Here is a 14,322-nt window from a genome sequence, read left to right as displayed (position 1 = left end):
CTCCAAGGAAGATGGGACCTGCCATGAGTCTGCCGCCCCCCGCTAAGGATATGGAAGACGCTGTGGGGGCCTGAGGGGCCGGGGAGAGATGTCGGCCAGCAAAGTGCAACAGCAGATATGGTGATGAGGCTGCCTGTCCTCTGGAGGTGTCGGGAGAAGGGGAGTCTGGTCCATGCTGACTGGCGTCCTCCCGGGCTGGCTTTGAACTCACCTCCTACGGGCTATTTCTGTAAATGAGCAGCTCCTAGGGTCAGAGTGGCATTTGGAGAACGAGGCTGGATTGGCTTAGGCTGGCCTGGGCAGGTAGGTGCCTCTGCGCCGGGTGTGGCCCCATGTGTGTGTGAGAGGAGCAGGTGTGTGTGTGAGAGCGGACCGCAGGGGAGCTGGCAGAGGCTGGGGATGGGGAATTTGGCAGCAGTTCATCCTGACTGATACTGGGCCCGCCCAGACCCCTAGATGGGTGCTGTGGAAAAGGACACCAGGCGCCTGGCCTGAGCAGGTGAGGGGCAGCTCCAGCTCAGACAGACCCAGGCCCCACTGAGTCCACGGGACAGAGATACGGCAGGGTGCCCGGGTAGGGGGTGGTCCAAGGATGGAAGCCAACCCGCCGGGGACACCAGACGGTGCTTGGGCTGCCTCCTCTTCTGACAGCCCTAATCACTAAGGCACTAAGGAAACAGCTTCCTACCAGGAATTCTGTCCCTCTCGGTGCAGTGCCCGTCAGCACCTACGTGTGTCCTCCTCCGAGCTCTCACGGGTGCATCCCTGGGAAGGATGGTGCCCAGGGCTCCGCTCCCCCTTACTCAGGACATAGCGGGGCCACTGATCAGGCTGGTGCTCAAGCCAGCGCCTCGGACCCCTGACCCCACAGGACGTGCTCTGGTGTGGGTGCCCCGCCTCCACACCAGTGAGTAAGCTGCTAGAGGGAGAAGGCTATGTGCCCACAGAGGCAAGACGACACCAACCAGGAGCCTTCGGGAGAAGCGGCTGGGCGAGAAAAGCACTGAGGTTTTCTTTTTCTGTTCCTTTTTTTTTCTTTTTTGCCCGAAGGGAGTGCCGCTTCCTGGGCTAGAGGCAAGCACCGGCCTGCATCAGGGAGCTCGGGGCCCAGAGGACGGCCAAGGTAAGGTCCCTGCTGCCACGGCGGCGCGGGCCTCCCTGGCGGGGTGGGGTGCCAAGGTGTCCAGGTTGCCCACCATCTGGGACAGGGCGGGCAGCTGTGGGTTCCCAGGCTAAGGAGCCCCACGCCCCGCCCAAACTGCCACTCCCTTCCCAGATGGATTTTGAAGCACCCCTGTCCAAGCTGGCCTCTGGCTCCCTGGCCAGAGAAATGCTTATTTCTGCTATTCCTGTCTTTAACTCCCCTTCCTGCTGGGCCGTGCCAGTGCCACCAGGACGCCCCTCCAGGAGGCCCCACCACCTCTGGGACACTCCCCTCATGTGTGCATCCCTCAGATATTTATGGCGCATCCGCTGGGTCCTGGGATCCAAGTCACGCCCCTATGCTGAGCTTGACTTGGCACAGATTCTGACTCTGAAACTCAGCCTCAGGCCGGATTCAGGGGGCTGCCTGGCTGAGAGCACCATGTTTCCTCACAGACCTCAGACTCCCCTGAAGCACTAATGACCTGGGTGGCTCCAGGGACGTCAGGCCCAGTGAGCTCGTGTTTCTAAAGCACTGGGGCCCCACCAAGAAGCAAGGCTCACGCAGTGTAGTTTGCTCTTTCCCTGGCATCACACACCAAGGTTGGAGGGTCCTGCTTGGGGTCTTTCCCTGAGTGGTTTTGGTGGGAACCGGGTTCCTGAAGTAGAGGATGAGCTCTGGGCTGCATGGGCCCCAGTGGGCCTGGGACTCGGCCTCACAGAAGCTCATCTAGCTGAGAATAAGGCCTTTGGGCCAAGCAAGGGCTCCTGTCTGCAGCTCAGGAGTGACAAACCTGGGAGCCCTGGTGACCAGTGTGCCTAGTCAAGAGGGGTCGGCACCAGGAGCAAGCTTTCTGGGAGCCCATGATTTGGGTGGAAAGCTCTGTGCACCTGAGAGTGGCCACAAGGGGAGAGTATGGCGGCTGCATGGACCGTTCAGTCCCCCAAGGACAGACATTCTTGGTGAGCAGAGCCCCCTGGGATGTGCCAGGCACAGGGAAATGTGCAGGCAGGTCTGGGGCCTCCAGCCACGGCAAACCCACTCTGTGCATAATTCCCAAGAATGACCAGGAATGCCCCCTGTCCTGGAAGAGCCCATGGGACCAGAGTCAGGATGAACCCAAGTGTCTCCCACTCAATTAGTCCCCATACCTGGCTCCAGGAAGAGGAAAATGGGGGTATTTACTAGCCGTGGGGTTACCAGCTGTGGGTGTATTCCCGGCTCCTGGAAAAAGGCCACTCAAGCCTGGTGGTGCCCCGTGTATGCAGAGCTGAGCAGCAGCTGGTGCCCAGCTGGGGGCAGAGTGGCAGAGGCTGGGGAGCACCGGACAAACAGCAGGCCAGCAGGGTGGCAGCTGGCTGGGCCAGGAGGAGAGGAAAAGCTCAGGGAGGGCTCAGGACAAGGGCTTTCTTATACCTACCGCCTCGGTGGGAGGGCCAGGCAGGGCGGAGGCGGAGACGCTGAGAGACCTCATTCCTCACCCAAATGGCCCCAGAGGCGCCTCTGAGCACTGTGTCCTGGGCGCAGAAGGCAGGAAGGACTCATGGGAAGCTGACCTGTGGCTGGAAGTGGAGCCCTTCCTGTAGGATGCCTTCCACACCTGAGTGGGAAGGAGACTCGGGCAGTAGGAAGGGTGCTAGCAAACCTCACTAGCAGACCTTCTGCAGCCTGTCCCCTAAGAGAAGTGGACTAGCCAACAGGTTGGAGTAGAGCATGGAAAATGGAAGCTTCGGAAGAGCTCTCCACTTCCTGAAGCGGGGCTGGCCCTCCTGCCCGGGATGAACAGGCCGACTGGTCCTGGGAAGCTGCTCCTTCCGAGCTCAGCCCGAGGGCCCACTGGGGGCTAAGGTGAGAGGTGTGAGGTGTGGGATAAAGGGGCACTTGTCTTTTCTGGGCAGGGTGCGGGCTCTAGGCAGCACTAGGCGGTGGCCATTGGCACCTTGTTCTGGCTCACTCGCTTGCAGGCAGGGAAGAGCTATGGCCTGACTACCGAGTCCCAAACACTGGGGGCAGGATGGGGGCAGGGGTGGGGTGGAGTGCTGGAGCCCTTGCCCCAGGGGAGCTTACAGCCTTCAGCAGAGCAGTGGAAAGGAAAGCTGAACAGGACAGACTTTCATACCCTGGGGGGATTTAGCGTGGAGGCAGGGACCGCTCCCTCACAACTGCAAGGGGCCACATCAGCCCCAGCAAAGGGACACTTACACTGGCCAGCGTTTTCTATAAAACCTCACTATGACCCACCAGGCAGTGCAGAGACTTTACAGGGGGACAGTGATGACCTTTTTTTACACCTGTGGTTTCTCTGTAGTATGCTTTCCCCGTCGAAGTGCTGCCTCAGTCAGCAAACACTGGCACCTTTCGGCCTGGCTCTGGTTTGCCTGAGTATGCCAAGCACTTGGGCCCCGGGCCTCTGGCTAACGGGGTGAAGGCAGGGCTGTGTTCTCTTGCACACTCAGGCTGCCCAGGACCTGGGGGCGGCCTCTGCATGCTCAGAGAAGCAGGCCCAGGAAGCTCAGGTCAGCTGGTTCGTTGTTCTGGTCTCTGACCCCCGTGCACCCGGAACCCAGCCCACTCACCCCAGGGCAAATAGCAACGAACCAGTCACCTTGCTCAAGGCCCCGGCTGCTTGCCTGTCCGCCCGGCTCCTGAGGCTCCTGAGTGCTGCAGCGGGATTAAAACCGGGAGGACTGGTTCTCTGGTTCAGTCCTGGCCTGGAGCGTCCAGCCTCCATTTTCTTTCTCCCAGCTTCGAATGAGGCTCCATATGGAATTGTGCAAGAAGGCACAGAGAGTGCAGGGAGCCGGGGACCAAGTGTGCATCCAGAGCACAGTCTCGGGTCAGTGGGGAGGAGCGCAGAGGAGGAAAGGGCTGCCCCAGAAAGGAGCTAGCCGCCTTGGATTGCTGTAGTACATTCAAGCCAAAGGGAGGCCCAAAGAATGTTTAATGCAGCCTTCATAATTTCATAGAGGGAAACAGAACCCAGAGAAGGAAAGCGGGGTCCTAAGACCACAGAACTAACTGGTGACAGAGTCAGCTTCAGGCCTGGGGGTCCTCGCCTCCCAGTCTAGGTTGCCTTTCCTTCGGCAGCATCAGCAAACGCACCCCCAAGCAGGGACAGGTGAGGGCTGCCAGGTAACAAGATGGCTTGAGAGAGGCGGCCTGGCCTAACACAGTAGGAGGACAGGTCCCCTTACTCCTCTGTGCCTCCTGCCCACCCCCAGCCCCTGCATCTCGATGGACCTGGAGCCCCAGCTCAGCCCACGCTTATTCACCAGCGCCCCCCAAGGAGAGGCTCGGCCCACTCCTGGGACCTGGCCACTCTCTGATAAACAGGTCCAGCTAATTTGTAAATGGATAGACTCAATTTCTTGTCCCAGGAAGCATTGTACATTTTAAACATAAGCCTGTTAATGTCTTAAGCCAAAGGAGGGGGTAATGATGATAGTATCTAGGAATGAAAGAGATTCTGGGGCAGACTCTGTGAGCAGGAGGAACGCAGGAGACCTTTTACCTCAAGTGGTCTTTTCACCAGTTATATACCATGACCCCAGGCAGGAATTTAAACACCCACCATCAGAGGTCAGATCCCAGAAGCAGGTGGCCTGTTGTCTGTCATTTGTCTCCCTGACCCCAGGCACGAGCTGGACAAGAAGTCTTTTATATTCCACTATAGTGGGTTTTGCTGGAAGATGGTGTGTCAGGGATCAGGCAAGGTGGAGAAAGGTAGAGGTCTCAGACCCTGGGGAGGGATGGAGCCAGACCCAGGGGCAAGAATGCAAGGCCAGGAGTTAGCAAGCATGCAGGGCTTCTGTAGAGGAGAGGATGGTCAGACAGGAGGAGCGGCTGCCTCAGACGGTGCATCATCCCAGCAAGAGCCACTGGGGAGGGCGGGGCAGTGCACACCAGGACCCTTTGCGTCAGTGTTCACATGAAGTTCCCACAGGCCCACCCCAGGGCAGTCAAGGTGTGGTCCAGAGATTAAAGAAGGAAAGATCCTGAGAAGGGATGGCAGTAGCTGCCTGCCCCACCCCCTACCCTAGGACCCTCTAAGCATAGCCCAGCCCAGCCAAGTGGCAGTTAGGTCATGCCTTCTAACCCAGGGCAGACGCAGAAGGTGGAGTTCCACAAGCTCTGCAGCAAGTTCCCAAGAGGCCACATGGCCCAGAGCCCGTGAACTTTGTGCATTTAGAGCTAAGGTGTTCCCCCCAGACGGTTGTGGATGGGGCTTGGGCAGCCAACATCATGCTTCCTGAGACTCTTTCCTTCCCTGGACTCTGGCTGGAGCTCTTACCTGGTCTGGCACAAGCCTTCCACTCCCCCAACTCACCTGTCCTTCCTGAAAGTCAGGCCCTGGGCTCCAGGGCGTGGGTGCCAGTCACAACCCTGCCCTGGCCTTAGACTGGGGGCAGCTGCTGGAGGCTCAGAGCAGAGAGGAAAGGACAATGAAGGGTATCCATTCAGGAAGCTTCCCAGCTGTCAGTTCTACCAGCAGAAATGCCAGCTAGAGAGCTAAATTGCCAGCAACAGACAGTTGGATGGAACTTTGGAGCCCATTAAGAGCAGGGGCTGCAAAGTGATCATAGTGAGAAGATATTAAAGGAATTCATCATGTCTCTAAAACGAGTGTCCTTAGCACAGAGGTAGCTCTTTCTGTTGCCACCCTCCCCAGTGTAGCTCATGCCCCCGTGCACCCGGGAAGGGTGCCACAGCTTGCCCTGCCCCTGCTTTAGCTCCTTGAGGTGGGTGGACAGTGGCTTCTGCATCTGGGTGGCTCACCCAAGGTCACCAGGTCCCTTTGGGACTATCAGGCAAGTTCAGCCGCCAGTGTCAGTTTTCATTTAGGGGAGACAGGCCTATATATTCTCATTGGCACAGGAAGCCTAGTACATATATACACTTGAGAAAAAGGCAGAAAGAGGCTGGAGGCTTCTGGGTGTGGTCATTTCCTTCTGCTGAAGTTCAGGGTGGCAGAGGGACACATCTGTCCAGCGGCCAGGCAGGACAGTCCAGTGGACTTTTCCCACTGGGCCCAGATGGTGCTGCCAGCTGGAGCTGGGGTACTCTCTCCAGGATCTGGAGTGGATACACCTGTTGGGTTGATTTAATAGCAAGTTCTCCTGGAAGAACCCTGGGATTCTGCCCCCATGGCACACTAAACTGGACTCCATTGCTCCCTGTGGCAGCTGTGTGCACGCATGGCGTGGGGGAGGGGAGTTTCCTCCTTGGTCCCTTCGGCAGCTGTGAGGGCCAAGGGCCAAGAACTCTCACCCTGTTCGGGGGTGCTGGTCCTTGGGGCCCCTGTACCCCAGTGCTCTAGACCTCATCATTCCACCACCTTCCCAAGGGAGAGGGGCACCCTCTCCCCCGTTATACACATCAAGAAACTAAGGCTGAGACATGCTGGAAGTCTAGAAAGGCAGAAGGGCTCCAGTCCTGCAGGAACCCATGGTCTCTGCAGCTAGATTCTACCTCCTTCCTGCCTAAGGACCCCAAGGGCTTGGCAACCTCAACTTTCTCAATTCACGCTCTCAGACCCTCAGAGGTTCACACCTGCCTCCCAGCCCCATCAGCAGAGAGATGGATGGTCCCATCAGGGTGAAGGGCACTGGCCCAGGCCACCCCAATAGCAGGAAGGGACAGGTGTGGGACAGCCCAAAAGAGAGAGGGAGGAAGGGATCTTCTCCAAAGAGTGCCTCTCTCCTAAGGCTGGGGGCTCAGGGTGAGTGGGCAGCTACCCCCCTGGAGCCCAGGCCCCAAGGGGCTCCTCCAAGCAGGTGTACAGCCCCACTTCCCCAGCAGTGCCTGCAGGTGGGCCTGATGGCACCTGGCCCATTCTGGGTCTGTGAAGGACAGATGGCTTGATTCAGGGACTTCAGGCAGGGTGCTGGCTCATGACTCAGTGAGCGGGTGGTGGAAACTGAGGCCCCCCTCTGCCCCTCATACCCAGTGCCATGTGGGCGTCCTCATGCCCTCATCAGAAATGGAGGAGGGATATCCCCACTCAACCCCCCGACTTCTCTGTGTCACATGACATACCCGTCCTGGGTGGCAGTCAGATGTGGCACAAAGAGGCAAATTACCAGCACCTCCCCCACCAGCTGCTCCCAGGGACCTGACCCCACACGGTCAAGTCATATCAGACAGGCCCTGGCACCAGGAACCTCTGAGCAGTACAGAGTTAAGAGAACGGACTGGGGACAGATACCCTTGGGTTGAAATTCTGGCTCCACCGCTCAAAAGCTACAAGACCCTGAGCTGATTCCTTAAGCAGTCTGAGCCTCATCTGTTTCCTCATCTGTAAAATGAGAATAATAACAGTATAGTACTTCTGTCCCAGGGTGGTTGTGAAGACTTGAGTGATGACATGTGTAAATAGCTTAGCATGGGGCCTGGCCCACCTGAAGCATTCAATAATCGGCAGGCATTATTATTACTATTATCAGAGAAGGGCAGTCATCCAGAGAAAGGACCCTGAGGAAGCTTTTCAAGTCACAGAGCAGAAAGGTGCCAGGAAAGGATAATGCGTTTGTGTTTCTAAACCACAAGTTGATGTGTATCTTTCCTCTTTGGCCCTAACCCGGGTTCTCAGCCCTGGCTGTAGGTACTCAGATGTTACAACAGGCCCCAAGAGCCACGGTCTGAGAGCCAGGAAGTGCCTGCCCTGCCCATGTGCCCTCCCTGACACCCTCCCAGACCAGGCTGGTTGACCAATGCCCCAGAGCTGGCGGAGCTCCGAGAGCCATTGCCCATCGTGAAATGCCACTTCTCAGTGCCCCTGTCCAGCACCCCTGCCCAATTTGTGCAATGGCAGTGCATGGACAACGCCCTTGACCAGAAGGCCTATGGCAGCTGCCAAGGCTCTTCAAAGGAGGGTGTGCCTGGTCCCTCTCCCTGTGCTTGGCACGGCAACCTGGGAATAGGCCAGAAAGAGGCATGTGGATGCTGGAGGAGAAGCTGTCTCTAGACTGTCCCTGCCACTTCCTGAACTGTTGTTCTGCCCCCTCCTCCTGGGCAGGGCCGAGTTGGTTGCGGATCGGAGGAAGATGGAGACGGGGGGAGAGTCACACACAGAAATTAATCACTCAGGACCCATTCTGCACATCCCAGCCATTCCAATATGCAGAGGGTCATCCAACCCTCTGCAGCCGACCCGCCGTAGACCCACCTGGAAGGGCAGAAATGTGGGGCTGTGATGCACCCAAGAGGCCCCCTAGTCTAGTCTGGTATCCACTATGGGAACCTCTTCTCTAGCATATCTGACTGATAGTTATCTGCTTCTTGAATACGTTCAGTGATGGGGGATTCATTACCTCCTCGGTCATTCTTATTTGGGAGTCCTGTCTCTCTCAAGGCGCCAAATGCCATTGCAGCTCTCAAAGGTGAGAGGCCCCCCAAGGTACCCTAGACTCTCTCCCTTTGGCGTAAGGAGGGGACTGGGTGTGTAGCCTTTTGGGGATACCCAAGCCTGAATTAAACCAAATTAAATACCAGTTCATTTCTTTTTTTTTTTTTTTTTTTTTAAACATTGAATAGGAGATTTTTTTTTTTTTTTAATTTTTTAGTTTTATTTATTTATTTTTATTTTTTTGGCTGTGCTGGGTCTTCGTTTCTGCGCGTGGGCTTTCTCCAGTTGTGGCAAGTGGGGGCCACTCTTCATCGCGGTGCGCGGGCCTCATACTGTCGCGGCCTCTCCCGTTGTGGAGCACAGGCTCCAGACGCGCAGGCTCAGTAGTTGTGGCTCACGGGCCCAGCTGCTCTGCGGCACGTGGGATCCTCCCAGACCAGGGCTCGAACCCGTGTCCCCTGCACTGGCAGGCAGACTCTCAACCACTGCGCCGCCAGGGAAGCCCAATACCAGTTCATTTCTGATAATATTCTAATGTTCACACTTTATTGTAGTTTAACAGTTCAAAAGTATTGCTTGGAGCCGTGGTTTTGGTATATAAGGTATTTGTATCGAAAGGAAATAATTCATGTGTGTCAGTAAAAAATAATTTAGGGTGTTGATTCTAGGTTCAATAAAGTAATGCATTTCATTCTAGCTTTGGTTCTTGGTTCATTTCAAATCCTCAGCAACCAATTCCCATACCCACCCCGCAACCCAGCACAGCCTCCTTCCCATAGCCAGCGTCTCCACCTGGCATCACCACGCCTTCCCCGGGAGGCTGAGGACATCAGGGCTTTGGATGCAGCCAGACAGGGTGCAGGCCTGTTTGGGGTAGTGAATTCCCACTGGCCACCTCAGCTCAGTTTGGTGGGAGCCTAGAGTAAACTGTGCATAAGCAATTGAGCCTATAATGCAAATTCTTTATCCATAAATTGCACTGATATGTCTAAAGAATCAGTGAATAAAAACAATACATGGCAATAGTGACCTCAGTAACTAAAGTTTGAGGTGCCCAACAATGACAAAAATTCCTCCACTTCCTCCTTCGGGGCAGCCATTTGGGGTCTAGATATACTGAATTTCCATGCCAGACTCCCCTCAGCACTCGGGTGGACACAGCCCTCCCTGGGGACCTGGAAGTCTTCCCACTTCCTTGTTTGGGGAAGAGACAGATGGCCCCTGCCCTCCTCCACAACATATAAACACAGGAGAAACCACCCTCCAATCCAGAAGCAGCAGGGCAAAGGGCAGCCCACAGTGAGCCACTTGGGACAGCCATCCTAATCCTAGGCCAGGACACTGCTGGGGACAGCTAGGAGATGCTGACTCTGGAACCGTGCCTTAGCCTCTGTTTGGGGGTGCGGGGCTCCTGGAAGTTTTCTTTCCCTGGAGGTCCCTTACAATCCTGAGGCCCGAGGGCTCTCAGAACTGAGCAGGGTCTGGCAAGGGAATTGGAATCTCTTTAAATCCCACTTTCCTGCCTGCACAAGGGGGCTACCCCAAGACAGCCGTAGGGCCTTGTCGCGCGATGGGACGGGACAGGCCAAGGTGGTAGGTTTCAGGATTCCAGCCGGGCTCTCCAGGCTGGGCGGGTGGGACGCGCCGCCCGAGTGTGCGTCTGCAGTGCAAATTAAGGAGCTAATTACACAGAGGCGCTCGGCGGACAGTCCAGGTCAGGCCTCTAGGCCGCAGCCCAGGGTCCGAGGGGCCACGTGTACGTCACAGCGGGCGGCCGGGGCCAGCACCGGAAGGCAAAGGGCCGGCGGGAGCCGGAGCCGAGCGGGTAGGGGGAAAAGCGTTGAGAAAGGGGGCGCCCCTCGGGCAGAGAGGCTCCTGGCCGCGGCCCCTGCGCCCCTCGGCGGCTTTTCCCGGGCTCTGCGTTCGCGGCGTCCTACCTGAGGCCACACCCCGAAATCAAACTCGCGGCAGGTGAAGCCGGCGCTGCACAAACATGTAAGCGCGGCCTCCCCTCGTCGTTCCCGGCGCCTCCCGGCGGAGGGCGGGCCGGGCTCCCGCGGCCTCTCCCAGAGCTCCGGGGGCTTCCCGCTCGGCAGGTGGGTGCCCCGACCACCGGGGTGCTGCGAGCCCTGCCCGGGTAGGGACCGGGACGGGGGACAGGCCTCCCCGCACGCGTGGCTCCCGGTTCTCGGGTGTTCATTCCCCGAAGTGCGGGGCCGCCGGCGCGGGCCGAGGGGACTCGGCGGCGCCGGCAGCGGACCTCGCTCCGCGTGGGCGCCCGGCCCTCGCGCCCAGGCTGGCGGGGGGCTTCGTCCCAGAGGGCGCCTCACTCGGGCGGCCGAGGCGGGGCCGGTGGCCGCGCTGGGTCGGAGCTAGGAGAGCAGAGGGGCCGGAAGCGCTGAGCCCGCTGTCCCCTCGTCCCCGTGCGCCCTGAGGGGAGCCCGCCGCCTCCGCTCGCTCGCACCTGAGAAGGTGTCTCAGCGGGAGGCGGGCGGGGGCGGGGGGCGGCGGTTCCGAATGCTCTGGATTCCGGCCAGTCGCGAAATCCGCGGGGACACTTACTACATCGGTCACAATGAATTTCTGACCTGTTTCCACCCAGGCCTCGGAGGACTGGCCCGCGAAGGTCCCCAGTTCCCTCTCCTCGGTGCCTGAGAGCTCTGCCCACTGAGGAGTGAGGAGTCCGGAGAAAGAGGAGGCAGGGAAGGCGGCCCGGAGGTGAGTAGCCCTGGGAGGGTGTCCAGGGGCCCTCTCGGGACCTCCGTGAGGGACAGGCTGGGACAGTGGGCGGGCAGGTGGCCCTCCTGGGCTGGCCCGTTCTCGGTACTGTTAGGCAGTGGTCCCTACTAGGTGCCATTTCTCAGTCCTTAGTGGATGTGCCTTGTTACTTCACCCGCCTCGTCCCGCTGGAGGCGCGCACGGCTTCAAATGCCCCGCCCTGGCTCCTGGCCCAGCCTCCGCCTGTCCTCCCGTCTGCTGCCGCCGGTCAGGGGCGAGGCAATGTCACCAAGGCCAGTGCACTTAAATTCTCGTTTGGGAAACAGGCTCCCAAACAGGAAGGGCAGAAGCAGGCCCAGCGTCCGTGCTGAGCAGGCCGGGAGGCAGCCCCAGCCAGAGGTGCTGCTGGGCAGATCCCAGCCTGCCGCCCGCTCATTCCCCAGCTCTCCAACCTGCTAAAATCTCTCCAGCTTTGCCCACACCCAGTGAGTGGCATCCACCCTGGGAGGGAGATGCTGCTGGGAGCACCAAGGGCTAAGACATGAGGAGTTCCCAGGGTGCAGGCTGCGTTTTCTGTATCTGGCCCCATTCTGGTGCGAGCTCTGCTGTGAGTTCTCCTCAGGCCGTATATAGGACAGTGGTAGAGAACACCTTTGGAACCAGAAGGAGCTGGGTTCGAGTTCTGGCATTTTGCCTTTGATTCCTTAAGCAAGTTGCTTGACTTCTCTCCCAACTATAATGTCCTTATCTATAACATGGGGGTGATCATGCCTTCCTCACAGGGCAATTGTGAGAAGTCACAATGATAACTGATAAAGGAGAACAGCCCCAGCAGGAGGCTACCTGCCTAGCCTCCAGTTTTGGGAAAGGTTAAGCTCCCCGAGCCCTCCTCTCTTGGCGAACTTTGAGAATGGTCTGGCTGTGTGGCAAGAGATTGTGGAGGACATTAGAGCAAAGCGATGGGAATAAAGTAACGGCAGAGGGTCCGTGCAGGGTGGGTAGTAAGGTGGCCCCAGAGAAGGGGCCATTTCTGGAAGGGAATCGCGCTTTGGAAGCAGAAACAGCAGCGTGCTCTGTACACATCACACGGCTTCACCTGTCCATAGGTGACACACTGTTAGCACCTGCGCAGCCTGGGGCAGAGAGAGAGACTCTGGCTTGAGGCTTCCAGTCCTATCTCTGCCCAGAGTAGTTGTGTGATCTGGGGCAGGTCATTTGACTTCTCTGGGTGCACTAGGCATGGTGCAAGAGCTTGGAACTTGGATTTGATTCCCAGCTACACACTCACCATATCAGACAATTACTTCTCTCTCAGCCTCAGTTTCTTCACCTGTAAAATTAAGCTCATAAAACCTACCTCGTAGAGTCGTGACCATTAAATGCACTAGTGAAAAGCACCTAGCACAGTGTCTGACACGTGCTAGGCACTTTATACACGTGTATGTGTAGGTTCCCTTTCTCGGCCCCTCCTTCCTCTCCCCAGTCACTTGCCATTCTTAAGAGGCACCCAGTAAAACAGGTTTGGCCCATGTCACTGCAGTATTGTGAACTTGGAGTGAGGAGGGGAACAATATAGTGATACAGAAAGTTAAGGGCTGTAAAAACATAATCTTTTTGTGACTAGGGGACTTAATCCTGTGACTTGGGGACTCTGGAGATTCTTTCTGGCTAGGCACTGAGGACTCTGTGATGAGGTCTCGAGCCTCTATATGTGGAAGCTGTTGAAAATCGGGGGTAGTGAAGAGGTGCCTGACCTGCAGGTCTCCCAGTCTTCACTCCTCCCTTGGAGATTATGCCATGCCCAGGAAACCCCAGTGCTGCGGACTGGGGAAGCGGTTAGGATTCCAAGTGCAGTGAACAGAGGTCAGAGGGCTGCTCCGGCTTGAGCCGCTGCTGGACGGCGGCGGCAGCACAGCACTCGCAGGCTGGAGCTGGGCCCAAAAGGCAGGCCTGAGTCAACATTGACCTTCCCTGGCTGGCCAGCCTAGCTCTTCGGCCTCTCATTCAGCTGGAATGTTGACACAAGTGATTGAATGAGACTTATTATCATATTCTTTTCAACAACAGCCCCATTATCTTTCCCCTGGGGATTCACTGGGACCTGTAGTGTGGGAATGACAACAAGGGTGGGGAGCCCAGACATTTTGGCGTGTTCTGTGCACAGTGCCCCCTGCCCTGCACACTCAGCTTCTCTCTGGGCCACTCCAGTGCGTCAGAAGAACCTCAGCGTACTGCTCTACATCCCGGGGATGCTCCAGACTTCCACACAGCGGCCCTGGGCAGATCTTAACTAGTGCCTGTGGGCAGTGGCAGTAAGGGCCACAGTCTGGGTCTAGGACCCATCCACCCTACAGGGGACAGCTGGGCAGAAGAGCAAATGAAATTCTCTTCAGGCCCTTCCCCTGGTGTATTTCTAGGGGACAGGAAGAGTGCTGGGGTGCCACCTCTCATGTCACGTGAAGAGGGCGGATGGCAGGCCTGGACCCCTGGTGGAAGCTGAGGGGAGGACAGAGCTCAGCGCCACACGAAGGATGAGCTGTGAGGGGACAGAGAGACGGAGGGCAGGGGCCTCCGAAAGGGGGAGGAGCCCCCCATCACTGAATTCATTGGAGCAAGGCGAGCAGGGCGTGGACCAGCTCCTGAAAGCCACCGAGGGATTGAAAATTGGGCAGGGGCGAAGGGGAGGCCAGACCCCGTCAGTAAGTCCCACAGGTGGGTGGCGCAGGTCAGGGTGGGGTCTGGCAACATCTATTTGGAAAAGCCAGCTAAACTGCACGAGAGCCAAGGATTTTGTTTTGTTCACCATGGTCCCCAGAGCCTGGAGCAGAGCAGATGCACAACAAATGAATTTATCAAATAAGTGAATGAATAGTATAATTTCATATTTAAACAAACTCCAGAAACTAAAATTTGAGAAAGATCTTCCTGGCTGATGAGAATACTCCAATGAAAGATTGGCTTCTGTCCAGGATATTCTCAACCAGAGGCCTTCGAGGCATATTCCTCTTCACGGAAGGGTGTGGGATGACAGTTCCCAAAGGGCGTTATGAAGAGGTTGGGCAGCAGACCTCGGGGTGAAAGGGCCCAACTCTGGAGGTGGCAGGGTCTTCCATCA

General features: G+C 57.4%; 1 protein-coding gene across 3 annotated transcripts in view; it reads left to right on the top strand.

The window, feature by feature from the left end:
• Nucleotides 1-14,322, top strand: part of PAK6 (p21 (RAC1) activated kinase 6) — a 34,616-nt gene continuing 20,294 nt past the window's right edge. The window contains exons 1-3 of one of the 3 annotated variants that reach the window (XM_059913647.1): nucleotides 1-303; nucleotides 1,051-1,123; nucleotides 11,092-11,207. The gene's annotated coding sequence lies outside the window, so the exon portion shown is untranslated. Of the gene's footprint in view, nucleotides 304-1,050; nucleotides 1,124-10,300; nucleotides 10,586-11,091; nucleotides 11,208-14,322 lie in introns of those variants that run through there. The other 2 variants (XM_059913648.1, XM_059913646.1) reach the window with 2 other exon arrangements.

This window comes from Balaenoptera ricei, chromosome 2 (assembly GCF_028023285.1).
Source record: "Balaenoptera ricei isolate mBalRic1 chromosome 2, mBalRic1.hap2, whole genome shotgun sequence".
Taxonomy (NCBI): Eukaryota; Metazoa; Chordata; class Mammalia; order Artiodactyla; family Balaenopteridae; genus Balaenoptera; species Balaenoptera ricei.
The sequence above is the reverse complement of the archived record's forward strand: the minus strand, read 5'-3'. Positions and strand labels throughout refer to the sequence as shown.